The 16,547-nt window shown below is 42.7% G+C and overlaps 1 protein-coding gene across 7 annotated transcripts in view; it reads left to right on the forward strand.

Moving 5' to 3' along the window:
• The window catches only part of MEIS2 (Meis homeobox 2), a 201,107-nt gene that overhangs the window by 178,321 nt on the left and 6,239 nt on the right, over window positions 1-16,547 (forward strand). The window lies entirely within an intron of this gene.

Consider the following 16,547-nt stretch of genomic DNA (forward strand, 5'->3'; position numbering starts at 1 on the left):
ATATAGCCCCAGTGTTGGGGCGTGGAGACAGGCAGGCCTTGGGAGTTCTTGGGTTAGCATAGGCAAAATGGTGAGCTTCTGTAAGAGTGGAAGCCTGTCTTAAAGGATGGGGTGTCCTCTGGCCTCCACAAGCATGCAAGGTGTACCTGCATAAGCTCACACACACACATACACACACACACACACACACACACACACACACACACACACACACACATCATCATCATCATCATCATCATCATCATCATTATCACAGTAAATGAAATTAAAAGAAAAAAGACATTATCCCCAAAACAAGGTAGAGAAGGAATTGAAGAAGATAGTGGACATTGACCTCTGACTTCCACAAACAGGCACACACAGAGAGGTTTAAAAAAAAATGACATCACAAATTACAATTTATAATTAAATATTCCCCTAGTGTTATTTTGCCTATCTATAGGAGGGCTGCCTGTGGTTCAGGCTGGCTTCCTCATATCTGTAGGTTTTATAACGGGAGACCACAGGCCCAGGGTGGACAGTGGACACAACCAGCATGAAAAAGCTCGGCCCCCTCTACCACCTGAGTGGTGATTGTAACAACACACCACTTTCTATCCATAATGACATAAGTTTGACAATTTTATCACCTTTTCTTTCTCTGGAACGGGGAGGGGCAGGATGAGGAGCAAATTGTCTGATCAGGGATTTTTCACAGACCCACCTAGGAAGGGGCGGAATCAAGTTTGCAGCCCTCCATATGTTTCCATGTGACAGATTAAAAGCCACACAGGTATGCAGAGCTGTTCAAGCCCTCACCAAGGTGGCAGTCTCCAAACGCTTTGATGTCATCTGTTAGCTGGACCCATGAGATTTTCCCGGGATCCAAATTCAGTTGGCTTTATGTGGCTTGCCCATCCCTTCTGGTGTTCAAAAAAGGGGAGGAAAGAGGTCCCTGCTCCTTCTTGTCCCCTTTCTTTATTGTACGCTTTGCTTTGTTTGTTTGATTTTAAAACTGCCATTATGTGAAAGTGTAGCAAGTATAAATAATTGAGAGGACAACTCTGTGGGGAAACCGCTCTCACTGCCTTTGTGCAGAGGCAGCTCATTACGGCTCTGAGCCCCAGCATTCCATAAGAGCAATTATGCAGCATCAGTGTGTCGTGGATATTAACCAAGGGGAGTAGATAAGACGCGGCAAAATCGTCTTGTAACTTATTTAATTAAATGTATTTGGTTTTTCCAATAGGTCTTCTCGCGTGCAATTTCTCTGGCCACTCTCTAGCTGCTGTGGCCTTTGCAGGACGGCTACACATTTGGGTTGTTTTTTTTTTTTTTTTTTTTTTTTGGCACTCCTCCTCAGTTTTGTATAGACCTAAAATGTATTTATATTGGGGTTTAATTTCCACCCAAGGAGAGGTTACCCATGAAAATGGAACCATAATTTGGTCATGAGGTTTTTCTCCCTCCTAGGGCTTCTATAGCCAGTTAATATATGTTAATACAGCAAAGTGAATAAAAGGTTAAATAAGTGGGTCAGGCTTGGAGAGTCTTAGAATGCTTACTTCTGCTTAAACGGAAGGAAAAGCCCGTAATGGCGCTTGCCTGACTTTCACCCCCATCATTTTAAGAATTGCTTTGCCAATCCTTCACAGCAAATAGTAATTTTAAGTGGACCAAAACAGAGCTCAGGGTGTTTGCACTCCACAGTAATGATAGAGTAGCCATGCTCCCTGGAGTCAATAAGCCCAACAATTGAGTCATTTTTGCCTCCCGTGAGTGAATCACTGCTGTTAGCCTGAGTGACAGCATTGCCTATAGAACCAGAACCCTTCACCACATTGACCTCATCCCGGGATAGCGGGGTTCAGAGGGCAGGCAGGTGGTGTTTAACACAGTTATAAGTAAAAGCTGATTTTGTAGTAGGGAATCTGTAAACAAGAAAGTGGGATTGATTGGAGGATGTGAGGAAGTGAGACCTTTGGTGTACATTATCCAAAGCAACCTGTGCTTGTTTCCTGTGGGTATGGGTACGGATAATGTAGGATATATTATATAGTGTTTTGTAAGGTGCATGTGTAAATCAGGAAAACACATGAGGATTAGTGCTGTCCTCCCGCCGCGTGGCTTCTGAGGACAGCTCTTGGGTTGTTAGGCATCGTGGCAAGCCTTAGGCTTACCTCTGAGCCATCTCACCAGCGCTATAATGTGTTTCTTATGCTTAAAATTGTTGGGTTTTTAAAAAAGGCTTTCATAGTTATTTTGAAGTAAAAATTTAGGCATAGCAATCGATAACAAAATTTGTAAGTGAGCGAAAAGGAAAACGCGGAGAAAATACCCCAACCTAAAACCATGCCCTTATTTGAAAGTCCTAAGGAGCCTGTTTATCCAGCGTGTTTATAAAGTCTCCTGGGGTTTCCTGGGGAGCCATGGTTCACAAGCCCACTGGGAGGTGGGATTAAATGGAGATGTCAGTAGACCACAAGGCCTGCCAATGGTCTGCACTTTTGAGTCTGACTTGGGGAAGGTGCAAACCCTACATTCTGATTAAGGAATGGCTTTAAAGTGTAATTTCCCAGAGAAATTAGAAAGCCATGGTTTATCTCAAGAGTTTGGAACACTAGCACCCCTAAAAAAACCCAGTAACTTGTTATGAATTGATTTGTAGCTATATCTCCTTTTAGCAAGTGTTTATCAGTCTACAAAGAGCCATGATATAGCTCATGACAAACACATTGACAGACACTAGTGTTCCTTCCAACATATCTGAGAGGAAATCCTTTACAAGGTTCAGTCAGGACAAAAAAAAAAAAGATTTCATTTCTCCATCTCAAGTCTTCCTTCTTCCAGTCTTGTTTTCTATCCCCCACCCCTAGCATATACACGCATGCCTTTTTACCCCAGTGCAATGGGGGGCTGACCTCCCCATTGCAGCCCATTACAATTGTGACATCTCACTCCAGTTCTGTCCCATGCTGCGCGTTCACGTGTTCTCGTGTACACACTCACCTAGCCTGGCAGAGCAAGAGACTCCATTTCTGCCCTAGAAGTCCTTCCCCTTCGCCTCTGCACCTACACTTTGTCTGGCTGTCTGCTGCCCAGGTAGAGTCTCCACTTAGTTCATTAGAGCAGATGAGGAAGGTAGAATTATGTCCCATGTTAGCTCTGCCCTGCTTGAGGGCACACCATTCATCAGGGATTGAGCTGTGCCACTTGTGGGGAGAAAGAGAGAGAGAGAGAGAGAGAGAGAGAGAGAGAGAGAGAGAGAGACAGACAGACAGACAGACAGACAGACAGACAGACAGACAAGAGATTCCCCTATGCTTCTTCTATTGTCAATTCTAAATTATTTCCTAGGGAAAAGGAACCCTATTTTCATTTGCCTGTTTAGTTGTTTATTCACCACACATTTTATTGGGGATAGTCAAGAAGGGGTCAATAGCAAAGAGCTAAAATATGCTCTCTATAAAATCAACTAGGTGAAAGTCAGAGAGGTAAATTGTGCTCCTTACATGGGAATTGTGCTTGTTAATGACTAAGGGGGGGGGGCGGGGGAGAATTTGTGTGTGTATATATATATATATGTACTTGTATACAGAGGCTAGAGATTGTAATATCTTCCTCTATTGCTGCCTTCTTTATTTTTTGAGATAAAGTTTGCTACGGGACCTGCAGCTGTACTTGGTAGTCAGCAAATCCCTGGGGCCCTTTTGTTCTTGCTTCCCCCAGCATTGGGCATACAGAGGCACCATGGCCTTGCCTGGCTTTTTTTTTTTTAACATAGATGCTGAGAGTCCAAACTTCAGCCCTAGGAGATGATTTTTAATCAGATTATGCAACAAAGTTACCCCAAAGAGGTGCTCTCAGATAGGAATCTTGAATGATGTGTGGACCAGACGGCTCTGGAAGGAAGGACCATCCCAGATGGAAGAAATAGTATGGCCCCAGCTGGCTAGCATATTCACTTTACATTTAGGAACAAATCATGGATTATTTGTGTACTACATGGCTCAAAAAACCCATGACAGTTGAAACAATTACAGCACTAAATTTCTTCACATTTAATAGATGGCAGGATTGCATCTCTTCATATGAGGATGGAGCTAACCCAAATGCCGTTCTTCTTATCTGTAAGAGTTAAGTTAAACTATGCTGGGTGATCATAATAAGAGATGTGGTGCCTTTCAAACTGTGGCACATCTTGTTCGCACCTATAGCTCTGTATGAAGTTTCACAATCAAAGGTTGGTGTCTTCATTCTTCTGTAAACGGTGGTTGGGGTTTAGTTAGTGGATTTGCTAACTAAGCCTTTAAAGCTAAAACATTTAAGGACTAAAGCAGACACTGAATAATCTCCGGTTTGCTAGGTCTCTTGTGGTTTATAAAGATATATTTTATGTCTTTTATGATTATGGGATGATGCTAACATTTTGTGGGTGATAATAGTATCATCACAAGGGAAATACTTTGTGCAACATCTCTGCCAAAAACACAGGAGGCTACCTAGGTGTCAGTCCAAGCAAAAGATGTTTAATTTGTTCTTAAGAAAAGGAAATACAGAAATTTTACTTAAAAATTAATCTTTCATGTTTCAACATCAAACCCTCATGAATGTGAGAACATTTTAAGCCATGTGTCTACGAATAGAGTTTTTTGCTCCCTGATAGAATTATGTTTTGTAATAGTTTAAAGATTACTTTTGGTGGTGTGGAGTTTGTTGAAAGTAACTAATTTTTTGTTGTTGTTGTTTTGTTTTAAATCTTTGATTTTAACGTCAATGAGAGCTTGTGTGAGAATATAGGCTGGTTAGTTAGCATTGGGTTAAACAGGAGGAATGTCACTTGTATGCACATTTTCAATGCTTTATTTGATGGATCTTTTCCATAATAGTACTTGACTTTCCGTGTTTTACTTTTGTCGCTCCTCCCCACCCTATTTTGGGTGGAAGCCACTCTAAAGTTTAACACCTGGGAGATTTCTCACTTGTGGTTCCCTTTAAAAGTGCTAAAATCTCAGCCTCCTAAACAAGAGACCAAGCTACAGTTTAAAGACAGAGTGGTGTTGATAAAAGGCCCCGAGAATGTTGCCACCTTCCAATGTGTCCTCAGCAAAATCTTTTCTTTTAAGCCAGCAGGAGAAAGGAAAAGGGGGGATAAGAGCCTGGTCCCTCCAAATGCTCTGGCAGGCCAATCTGGTCTTCTGAAACATCCCCTGCTGCTCCAGAAAAAGGGGCCCCTGAAGCAAATGAAAACTCTGGTGGGGACATTGACATGCATAGCACCCTCCCTCCCTCCTAGTGCTTTAGAGAGCAGGTCCTGGAGTGATTTGGCCTGAGTTGAAGAATAGGGACTTGTGAACCATTTGTCCCCACACCTAGAGTATGCTGAAGTGCCCTGTCTTTCACCTTAAAAGCCCATTTAAAAAGAAAAATATGGTTTGTGAGAAGAACACAGTTTGGACACCATCACCTTAATGGAGTTCCTTTTAAATGTAGCACTCGCTCCCATCAATTCTCTTTTAATTAATTGTCACAGCCTAAGAGAAACCCTGCCCTTGATTATCTTATGCAATTGCTTAGAAACTGTGTGTGTGTGTGTGTGTGTGTGTGTGTGTGTGTGTGTGTGTGTGTATTGTATTTAATGCCATTACTGAAAATCATTCATGCTAAATTTAAGGCAATACAGCTTGTATCACAGCACATTGTGATATATATGCCATTGTCATTACTTTCCAAATCTGGCCACACAGCTCATCTCAGAACTAAAAATGAGCAGAAGAGACCTTTGAGAAATAAGGGTATTGCCTGGGAGGTTTTTCTTCACAGTTGGCTGGGCAACAGGACGAAGGGCTTTGGAAAATCTCTAGGCATGTGAAAAGGCAGGGCCTTTTTGGAAGCAGCCAAACAGTTGTTAAACTTACCGTAGCTCGAGATCTAGAATAGCCCTGCTTTTATAACTGTGAAGAGGAGAGACGGATCTGAAGTAGTCACTTGCCCCTGCACTTCCCACTTCCTTTGTCCTTGGCTTGAATGGCCTCCTACCTTTTGAGTTCTAGAGTTCCACTGTCCACTCAGAGAAGACATCTAGAAACCCAGTGTTTCTTACCCTACTACAAGAAATAGGCATTTAAAAAGCAAAGGGCCAGCTTTGATCAACTGTGCACCATGACATATCAAACCCAGACTCTCAGATGTACCATCCGAATGCCCTTTACATAATCTCCCTCCCAGAAAAGCTCAACGCAGAAAGAAGTTGTTCTAAAAGTCACACACTGCCCATTTCCATTGCTGGAGTCTCTCTCTCTCTGTCTGTCTCTCTCTGTCTGTCTGTCTCTCTCTGTCTGTCTGTCTGTCTGTCTGTCTGTCTCTCTCTCTCTCTCTCTCTCTCATGCCCTTTATCCCTGCAATCTCCCTGAGCAATCTCATGAATGTTGGTCCATCTCAGCCGTTCCATTCTCATCTCATCTCATGAGTGGTGCTCCATCTCAGCTGCTCCATTCCCATCTCATGAGTGGTGCTCCATCTCAGCTGCTCCATTCCCATCTCATGAGTGGTGCTCCATCTCAGCTGCTCCATTCCCATCTCATGAGTGGTGCTCCATCTCAGCTGCTCCATTCCCATCTCATGAGTGGTGCTCCACCTCAGCTGCTCCATTCCCATCTCATGAGTGGTGCTCCACCTCAGCTGCTCCATTCCCATCTCATGAGTGGTGCTCCATCTCAGCTGCTCCATTCCCATCTCATGAGTGGTGCTCCATCTCAGCTGCTCCATTCCCATCTCATGAGTGGTGCTCCATCTCAGCTGCTCCATTCCCATCTCATGAGTGGTGCTCCATCTCAGCTGCTCCATTCCCATCTCATGAGTGGTGCTCCATCTCAGCTGCTCCATTCCCATCTCATGAGTGGTGCTCCATCTCAGCTGCTTCATTCTCATCTCATGAGTGGTGCTCCACCTCAGCTGCTCCATTCTCATCAACTCAGTTTAGTTCATCCCTTACCTGGCTGTTGGAAAGGTCTTCCTCAAGAACGGTCATTGGCTCACTTCCCCATTCAAGCATTTCAGAGATGTATTTATTTATCCCTGAAGAACCTCCAAGGATCTTGCCTGTGAATTGCCACCAGGTTCCCCCCAGCACCTAGCAGAAAGGGCCAGCCAGTCTCGGTTTAATCACCTTCCTTATTTCTCAGAATCAGCCCTGGTAGAGTTGGCACCTTCAAGCAGTTCTTTATTTTCTTGCCTTCCATTTGTTTGTTCCAATGATTTACTTATTGTTACTTTATGTGCATTGGTGTTTTACCTGCATGTATGTCTGTGTGAGGGTATCAGATCCCCCTGGAACTGGACTTACAGACAGTTGTGGGTTGCTATGTGGGTTCTGGGAATTGAACCCGGGTCCTCTAGAAGAGCAGCCCGTGCTCTTAACTTCTGAGGCATCTCTCCATCCCTTGATTTTAAATGTTCTTTCACAGTGGTTCAACTACTGCTCCATTCTCACCTCATCTCATGAGTGTTGCTCCATCTCAGCTGCTCTATTCCCATCAACGCAGTTCAGTTTGGATAATTTGGTTAATTTTTTTTCTTTTCTTCTGGTGTTGAAGAGCAAGCCCAAGACCTTGCACATACTAAGCAAATGAGCCGTGTCCCACACATCTTAGTTGCAGCCCCTTAATAGCCTTGAGCCCAGTAGCCCAGACTGGTTTGGAATTTGCTGTCTGCCTGCTTCCTCTTGCCTAGTGATTCCCTAATGCAGGCATCTATGCACTGCCATGTCTGGTGAGCAACCTGTCTTGCATCTTGACTGGATATAGGTGTTTATTTATAACAACTTGTGTATTCTCAAATTGTGACTTTTTTTTTTAGTTTTTGTGTATATGAAGAATACAAATCTCAAAAGGCATGATTTGCATTTTCAAATGTTTAGGTGCATTTACATAAGCTGTCCATATGTCATTAAATTTGGTTTAGGATAACTGCAGACTGTGGATGGCTTATCAATGGTGACACATGTACAGATTTTTATGGCCCTTGAAATTATTCCTAATAACTGTTTCAGGGTTGAAAAGAGATGGGCAAGTATAGTGTGAAGCCCATTTTCAGCTCCCCACCCACAAAGCCAATTACTGGGACACATACACACCCCTAGAGGACACAGCTGCTGAATACAAATGAACAGGGAGGAGAAAGCTAGTGCTCAACACATTTTGATTGGCTAAAAAATAAAGCCAGGAATCAAGCTACATAAATGGCCATTCCCTCTGAACACACCAAAGGTGAGAGAAGGGCAAGAGAACTGAGCCTGACTGAGTATAGACACGCTTTCTCCTCTCCATGTTAGTAATGGCCCCTCCCCCCATTCCAGCCTTCCACCTCTGAAGGAGCAGGTGTAAATAGCCTAGAATTAACAAAAATAAATCTCTATCCATATTTTTTATTCACCTTCCTCTGGAGCAGCACAGAAAAATCTAGATAGTGTTAAATAATTTGTCCCTCGCAAAGTTTATTGCCATGCACACACACACACACACACACACACACACACACACACACACACACATACACATGTGGGTGTCCAAAGAGATGCTGACTTCTCACTGTCAAACAACTGACAAGGTCGTGATGGCTTCTCAATGCTGTACTCCATGTCTTACTCTGATGATGGCCACCTCTGACTAGATAGGACTACTATTGGGAACAGAAGAAGACCTTTGCAACCAGGTCTCAGCAAGAAAATGCACATGGCTTATTTTGTTGGTGGTGTTTTTTTCCCCTTATAGGTTACTCAGGGAAATGCATGTCAGTATAAATCAGTAATAATGAAGTCACCATTATGGCATCTTGGATATTGCATTTGCTAAAGCCTTTCTGGACATTAAGTCATCTTTCAGTGATTGATATTAGAGATAGCAGATAAACATTGTTGATGCATTTGTTTGCTTTCAGGTGAAAAAAAAAGAGCATAAATCCTTTTTCCCCCCCTTTCTCACTCTCTTTGATTGAAAGAGTGTCATGCCATTGGAGAGGGAAAGGTTTAAATGTGGTCACCATAGGTTGGTGACACCAAAAATAGAAACTCACTTAGGGTAAAATTTGCTGTCAGGAAAAATGGAGCATTCTTTCTGAACTCAGGAACGTGTGGTTCATATGAGCTTGCTTGGAGAGGGTTGCCACAATAAGGCTTCTTTCATACAGGTGTGTTTATGCCCCAGGCTTGCTGGCCACAATCCATTCCATTTACAGAAGCTGAATTAAACAATAACTACCGCTTGCAAAAAAAAAAAATGGTAGAGGTGGGGGGGAAGAGGAGGGGGGAAAGGTGAGCGTCAAAGCCTGAGAGCTTTGTTAGGGCCAAGAAAAACCCTGTTGTAGTTGTCAGAGCTTGTTGATGTTGCTGGGAACGGCACTTTTTTTTTCTCCTGGATTTTGTGGTTCTGCCTTAGGAAAGAAAGTAAAATAGAACGGAAGAACAAAGTCCCACTCTATAAATCAGCAGCTGCTCCTTGCCAGATCAAAGGAATGACATTTTTGCTCCTGGACTTCTTGTCCACTTGAGGGCTTGACAGGCAGCTAACAGCTGGCCCGCTCCACTGTATGAGAGAATCAGCCTACATCTTCTTCCAAGCAGATGACAAGCTAATCAGAGACCTAGCCATAGCACAGGACATGGGAGTGCACCTTGACCTCTAACAACATCTCAGATATATAATTGCTAAACTGTGGGATTCTGTTTTTGGCCAGTTAATTCTTAGGTGACTTCTATTGAGAAGCAGAATCCGAGATAACACTGCAGCCAAAAGTGATCATGAATGCTTTAAAAAAAAAAATTACAAGGTGTGTTGGGATCAGATCTTAGTGTGAATTAGCACATGCTTGGAACATAATGGGAGCTGGCTGCAAAGGAGGACAACTGATTATCAGGTGATACTGGATGCGTCTCAAAGCCCCTGTCAGATAGATGCATCAGAGCTGGGAACTGGTCAGTATGGAATTTGTTGTAGGCTGATGGAGTTGCATGAAGTTACAGATCTACCGTCTATGTCTGCAGAAAGTGGCTTTCAGGGCCACTCAAAGGTGTACAGGTAGGTATCTAAATGTGGAACTTTAATGTCGGTCAGTTAAAAGAATTTGAAGTGACTCGGTTTCTCATTGACTTCTCTCTGCAATGAGTCATAGACAGGATGACATAATATGCTCTGGCTTATGTCTGTTGACTCAGTGTTCTGTTTGACAAGGGAAGATCCTGGACATGAACAGCTGAGGAAGTTGGAGTGTTTTCCCCTCCCTTGCTTTCAAGTAGCTCTGAAAGATCACATTTATAACACATGATAAAGAGCCACATGTCATAACCTGACGGAATTCTCTAAGAGTAAGAATGCTTCAGCGTCAAGACCTGCTTGGCTGCTTGTTACACGCCACTGGGTGTGAGTGTGCTAACGGAACCATGTTGGTTGTAGCTCAGCATCCAAAAAGAAATAAAAGATAATTCCCTGTGTAGGAGGAAATTCCTCAGATACTTTTTATTAAATAAAAAGACTACTATAGTCCATATAAATCTCAGTCATTTTTCTCCATCACCTGTAACAATTCTTTTAATATAAAATAATTCTATGTATTATCAAAGTTCAAAAAGTACAGAAGAAGATGGAAAAAAGGCAAACAGGAGTATGTCATCCTCTCCTGAGGGACCCTCAGTGCTCACAAAAAACATTTTATTGTTTCATCTTTTACTTTAAGAGATAGAGATGGAATAAAATGAATCAAATTATTATAACGTGTTTGTTAGCCAGCCATGGTGGCACACACTTGTAATCTCAGCATTCTGGGAGGCAGAACAGGTGATGTCTGTGAGTTCAAGGCCAGCTTTGTCTACGAAGCAAGTACAGGAAAGCCAAGGCTACACAGAGAAACTCTGGTTCAAAGCAAAAACAAAACAAAACAACAAAAAAGTAAACACAAGTGTACAAATGTGATTAAAGTTCACTTTAATCACAAGGCAGGTGATCAAAAGACTCTTCAGATTTGAGGCACTTAAAGAGATAGTGTATACAATGTTTGTAGCCACCATTAAAACTTGAACTCTGCAACTCTCTGATCTCAAGCAGAGCACTAAGACGTGGGATGGCACTTACTGCAAGGCAGAGGTCATCTGGAGACCCTTTCAAGTGCAGCTCTGGGCACAGTAGTGTCAGCTCGACACTGTGATCCTCTGAGCCTCTGAGCCTGAGAGCTTAAGGGTAGGGAGAAGCTAAAGAGTCACTTAGAGAATGTAGTTGCAAATGTGCCTACTCTACCACCCCACCTTCAAGTAGGTGCTTGCTCTGTGTCTGAAGTCTCACACACACACACACACACACACACACACACACACACACACACACACTCACACACTCACACACTCACACACTCACATGCTTACACACAGTCACACACTCACACAGTCACACACACACTCACACATACACATGCTCACACACAGTCACACACTCACACAGTCACACACACACACACACACACACACACACACACACAGTTACATATTCATACTAAACTCTTGATCTCTACAAAGCCCCTACCACACAAGCACATGCTACTTGTAAAACCAAACCACATTGTCATCCTGTTATCGGCCTAGTATGGATATTTTTAGGACTCATCTATCTATTCTTAATTATTATCTATAAGAGAACAGAGCTTTTTAGGAACACTGATTAGGTGTGACTGGACATAGGCTAACATTTAAAGGAGCCCTTTCTATGTGCTAGGCAGTATGCCAAGAACTTTACGTACACAATCTCCGTCAGTCCTCAAAACAACCCTGGCCCAGTTTTTCCCCTAGTTGGCCGATGGGAAACCTAGTGAGGCTTGGGGAAGTTATAGGGAGCACAAGCCCTTCCAAGTTTATTGTTGTGTTTCTCTGTGCAAAGGCTTGCCATGTAGGATAGTACATAGGACGGCCATGCTCAGAGTTGAGTATTTTAGTGAATATGCTGTATAGGTTCATAGAACTTTAGGGGAGAGTTGGATAAACCAATGGCGGCCTGCTGATGATAACTATGGAACCGTCTCCCTTGTGGTAACTTTGCCCTGGGCCTTTCATGTCAGCATGAACAGTCTCCCAGCTCAGCGAACATTCATAAGGCTGCAGAGTGTTCATGCTTCCACACTAACATCATGTTTTCATATTCTAAGTGTATGGGTATTTATTTCACATGTTTTCACAGGTGTGGGCAAATCTAATAGTCTATCCAGTTATAATTACACTGTAACTTAGGGACATTAATTATGATCTGCGAATGAGTCCTAGAGTCATACATGAATCTCATTCATTTCCCTCACTTTGCTCAAGGTTGTCTTTGGGAAAAGGTACCGTGTCCAAACACTAGTGAAAACCGTGGATATGCAGTTCGTTTAAACCTGACTAACTTGTTGATCCCGCATGAGACTAGCACACAGAATAAAGTGTGTGTGTGTATGTTTTAATATTAAGAAAAAAAATAATAAAACGGCTAACAGATTTCCCAGGGCCAAAGCCTTACTTCAGTCTGTGGCAGGAGCCATGCTGGTAGGCAAGTCTGCTGCTGGGCAAAGTGGAAAGTAGAGCTTTTTGCTGTTGTTGTTTTTCAACCAGGTCCCTGTCACCAAGCTCCCTACTACACCTTTTCTAAATTGATATGATCCCTTGTCAACAGTTCAAGCCTCTTCCTTGACAACACCAATCCAAGCGAGAGCTTCAAATCCAGCCATGCTCAGAGTATTTAGGAGGGCTGGCTGCTTTCCAAGCAACCTCCGAGCTCGAGAGAGACCTGTGCTTTCTAACAAAAGGAATGCTGCCTGAAGGCGTGGGTTACCAGGTGTGGCAAGAAGTTAGTGAACCAGAAAGAAGGGATTTATCAGTCATCAGAAAGGGGTGGGGGAACCAAGCAACGATCAAGAGTGACACCTGAGTTTACTCCATCAAGTTGAGCTGTGCTTTGGAGTGAAAAGTCTTTAAAAGGAAACTCAGTGGTCAGATTTCAGGTGGTGGTGGGGGTTGGGGGGTAGAAGAATGCAAAGCTGAAATATTTGGATTTTCCTGAGATGGTGGCTGGTGGTCTCCAGAAGGTCCCTCCAGCAAAAGTAAAGTGAGGCTTCAGTTACAACCCCACCCCCACCCCCACCCCCACCCGCACCCCCACCCCCACCCCAGTCTGGAGTACATTTCTTTGAATATACTGGGGTTTTTGTTTTGTTGTTTGTTATTGTTGTTGTTGTTAATCTCTGAACTATCTTAGAAAAGCCTCTTGATTCTTGAAAAGTCACTAAATTTATTTCTATAATTAAGTTATTTTGAGCTGAGTCTTAGTATATAAGTTTGAAGGAGCATACATATTAATGCACTTTTTATTTAAGTAACATTTAGAGATGCAAACAGTCTCACGAGACTCTCTTGGAAGCTTTTGTGTGAGCCTGGGCACTAACTTCATGCTCAATACAAATCAATGGAACTAGTGTACTTTGGGGTACTCGTCCCCTAGGGAGTCACTAATGCAATTATCTGTAGCCCTTAAAAAAGTCACAATGAGGCTGGTGAAGATTTTTTTTTTCTAAGGGAAATCTGGAGAAGACACTAGACTTATTAATGCATTTTCCACAGAAGTTATACAAAAATTCAGTGTTTTTAAAAGACCTGTCTAACATCTAAGGAGACTTTGTAACTTAAGGTTAAATTGTTTGTGCTAATAAAGAAGTATATTGATGCCTGCAACTTGAAAACCATTCTGGGATGACATTAAAACTTAGTAAGTTGTTTTTTTCTTTCTTTTTTAATATCAGATACAGATGAAAAAAACCTAACAGTCTTTGGATTGGAAATCACTTGTGGGGGTTTTCATTAAAGTTGGGTGCAGCTTGCTGCATTTTGGTTAGTTGGATGTCTTCAGCAATTTTTCAAATGTTTTGGGTTTGGCAAAGTCCAAAATGTTTTTTGCCAAGACCCTCTTTTCCCCTTATTTTTTAAACCCGTGTGAAATGCAGGGATAACTTAATCCATATGTGTCTGATTCATTTACACTTAACTCATCAAAATGTTATTTTGTGAGACCCATTTAATATCCAAGAAACCTTTTGAGCCTTTGAAAAACAATTCTTTTGTCTTTGAACCAGGAAGTTGCATTTTTCCATATGAATTGAGTACTGGCCTTGAAAGATCAATTTTTCAACTTAGATGCTTCAGAGTTTAAGGAGAATGAAAACTTAGTATTATATTTATTATCTGTATAAAGGAAAGGTCATTCTTAAAATATAATCAGAGGAAGTGAAAAGAATTCACACCATATCATCTTGGGGAATTTCATATTGGGAATTAACGGAATAAAAAAATCATTCCTCATTTGATTTTTTTTTTCAATCTCCAAATTAAATGGCTCCATTTTGTGTTCTCTAAAGAGTGGTGGCCGATGAACCATCAGAGTGAGGGGAAGGGAGAGTCATCATTTTAATCTTTAAGATCACAAGTTTTCATAAAGTGAACATATTCTTAATTTTAATACTAACATCTATGATATTAATAGGCTATTCTGAGATAAGGCCAGTTGACAATTGGCAGGAGTTGTATGTGCAGAGATTTCTGGGTGGAAAACAACAACAACAGCAAAAAAACAGGGGCGCATATGTTTTCCAAATCCCCTATGATTTGAAAGAATGCGTTGGAATCATGAAGCCGGATTGGGACCCAAAACCCTGAGACTGAAACTTCACAGAGGTTGCGTGGAGTCTCCCCTACCCTCTGCGAAAGCATCCCCCTCCCCATGAAAGCCTGCAGGGGATTCTTTCTTTCAGCCTTCTTAGGAGCACTGAGCAACGACAGGCCACTACTCTAACTGCTAGGGAACAGGCAGTCCACACCATGGAAACTAGCTGAAAATGTGACACTGGAGTCACATTGCCAAGTTCAGTGTTTTCTATAAAGACCTGCTAGCACACAGAACGCTTTTTTCTAAATGTTCGGTATTGTTGGATCGCCCCCATTGAACAACCTTTTGAGAGGACCCCCATTTTTACTAATGTAAACATTCTGATGAGTATCCAAAGAAATGACCTTTGAGTGAACCTCTAACCTTCCCAGTAATTATTTGTTTGAAGACAGTGTGGAGTTCGCCTGCTGAGAGCTAAGAGCCGTGATGCCTTGCAGCCCTGTGAGTGAGGGAGCATCTGAGGGAGGTGAAAGCCTAAATCAGGGCGCAATCTCCAGATGTAAAAATAAAGAAATAAGAAGAAGGAAACTCACAGACAGGGGTGGGGGCAAAGATAGTAACACGTTTCACCTAAAGGGTTATAACCTACAAAAGAAAACAAAACCAAAACAACAGGCCGCCAGGCAAGAGGATTGCATGAAAGGACTGACTGAAGGAGGCTGCTCTGGGCATCTCTTGGTCTTAAATGAAGCTACAAGGAGAAGCCTCTGCTCTGGTGCAGATAAGTTCCTGGAACTGACTGGACAGTTGTTTCTGAAATCCTTTGTGATCTGGCTGACAAGGTTTCAGGGGGACAGGTGAGGGGTAAACACATAGCTTCCACTTTCCTTTTCCAGCTATCTGTACTCAGGGTTAGCCTAGCACTTCTCTCCCGGAAGCCAAAGGGGACGGGGTGGAACTTTTTTTTTTTTTTTTTTTTTTTTGACAACTGAGACATCCTTTCCGAAGTCCTAAAGAAGTTCACTGTTTTGCAGACAGCATATGCAAAAGCCTCCTTTTGTTTTTTGCTCCTGGCCGTTCACTATCCATCAGCCTGACTGTATTCTTCCCAGAAGACTCACAGGAGGCTGTGTGGGCTGACTGTCCTCCGAGGGACTTAACTGCCAGTGCTTGAGAACTCTGCAGAGAGTGAACTTTCAGGCCCTGCCTGAAGCCCCACGTGGACGCATTCATCATTAAATCGCCCATCCATCATTAAGTTGACCGTATGCTTATGATTTGGAAGTAGAGATGCTGCAAAACAAATGTTATCAAGAGAGAACGTTTGGAAGGACCAGCTAGCTGTGCGCTCCCTGCCACCGTCCCCTCCCCAGCTTAACGCAAGGCCGCTGAATCTTTCCCAGGAGTTGTTCATCCGTGTAGGGAGACTCCATCATTAAAAGCATGGGGACAAGGGTAACTCGCAAATGGTGGAAAATTGTTTTGTTTTTATTAAATTTGGAGAAATAAAGGAGATTTCTTATTGTCTTGCTCTGTTTGTACATGAATATTTGATGGGCATTATTAAACATTAAAGTAACATGAAGTAGGCACTTATTTTTGGATTTTCAACAAAATTAGATCCAGGCTTCTTAGACAAAATAACCGCTGCTCCTTACATTCCTGGGGATCAGCAACCACCTGATTTGAAACCGTTTCCCGGGCCCTAATATCAACCATGTGGACCTGAGGCTGGCTTTTGAGTGGGTTGAAAGGTGGCTGAGTTTATGGTTGGCAGTTAGCTTATCCACTGCCCTGGGTGTCCCTGCTTTGGCTGCAAAGGCCGCCCCCAGCTGGCACCGACCTCTGAGTGACCCCTAACTTTTACCGGCTTAAGCTGCAGGAGTTGCCCAAAGACCAGAA

Source organism: Acomys minous, assembly GCF_964271855.1.
Source record: "Acomys minous genome assembly, chromosome: 3".
Lineage (NCBI taxonomy): Eukaryota > Metazoa > Chordata > Mammalia > Rodentia > Muridae > Acomys > Acomys minous.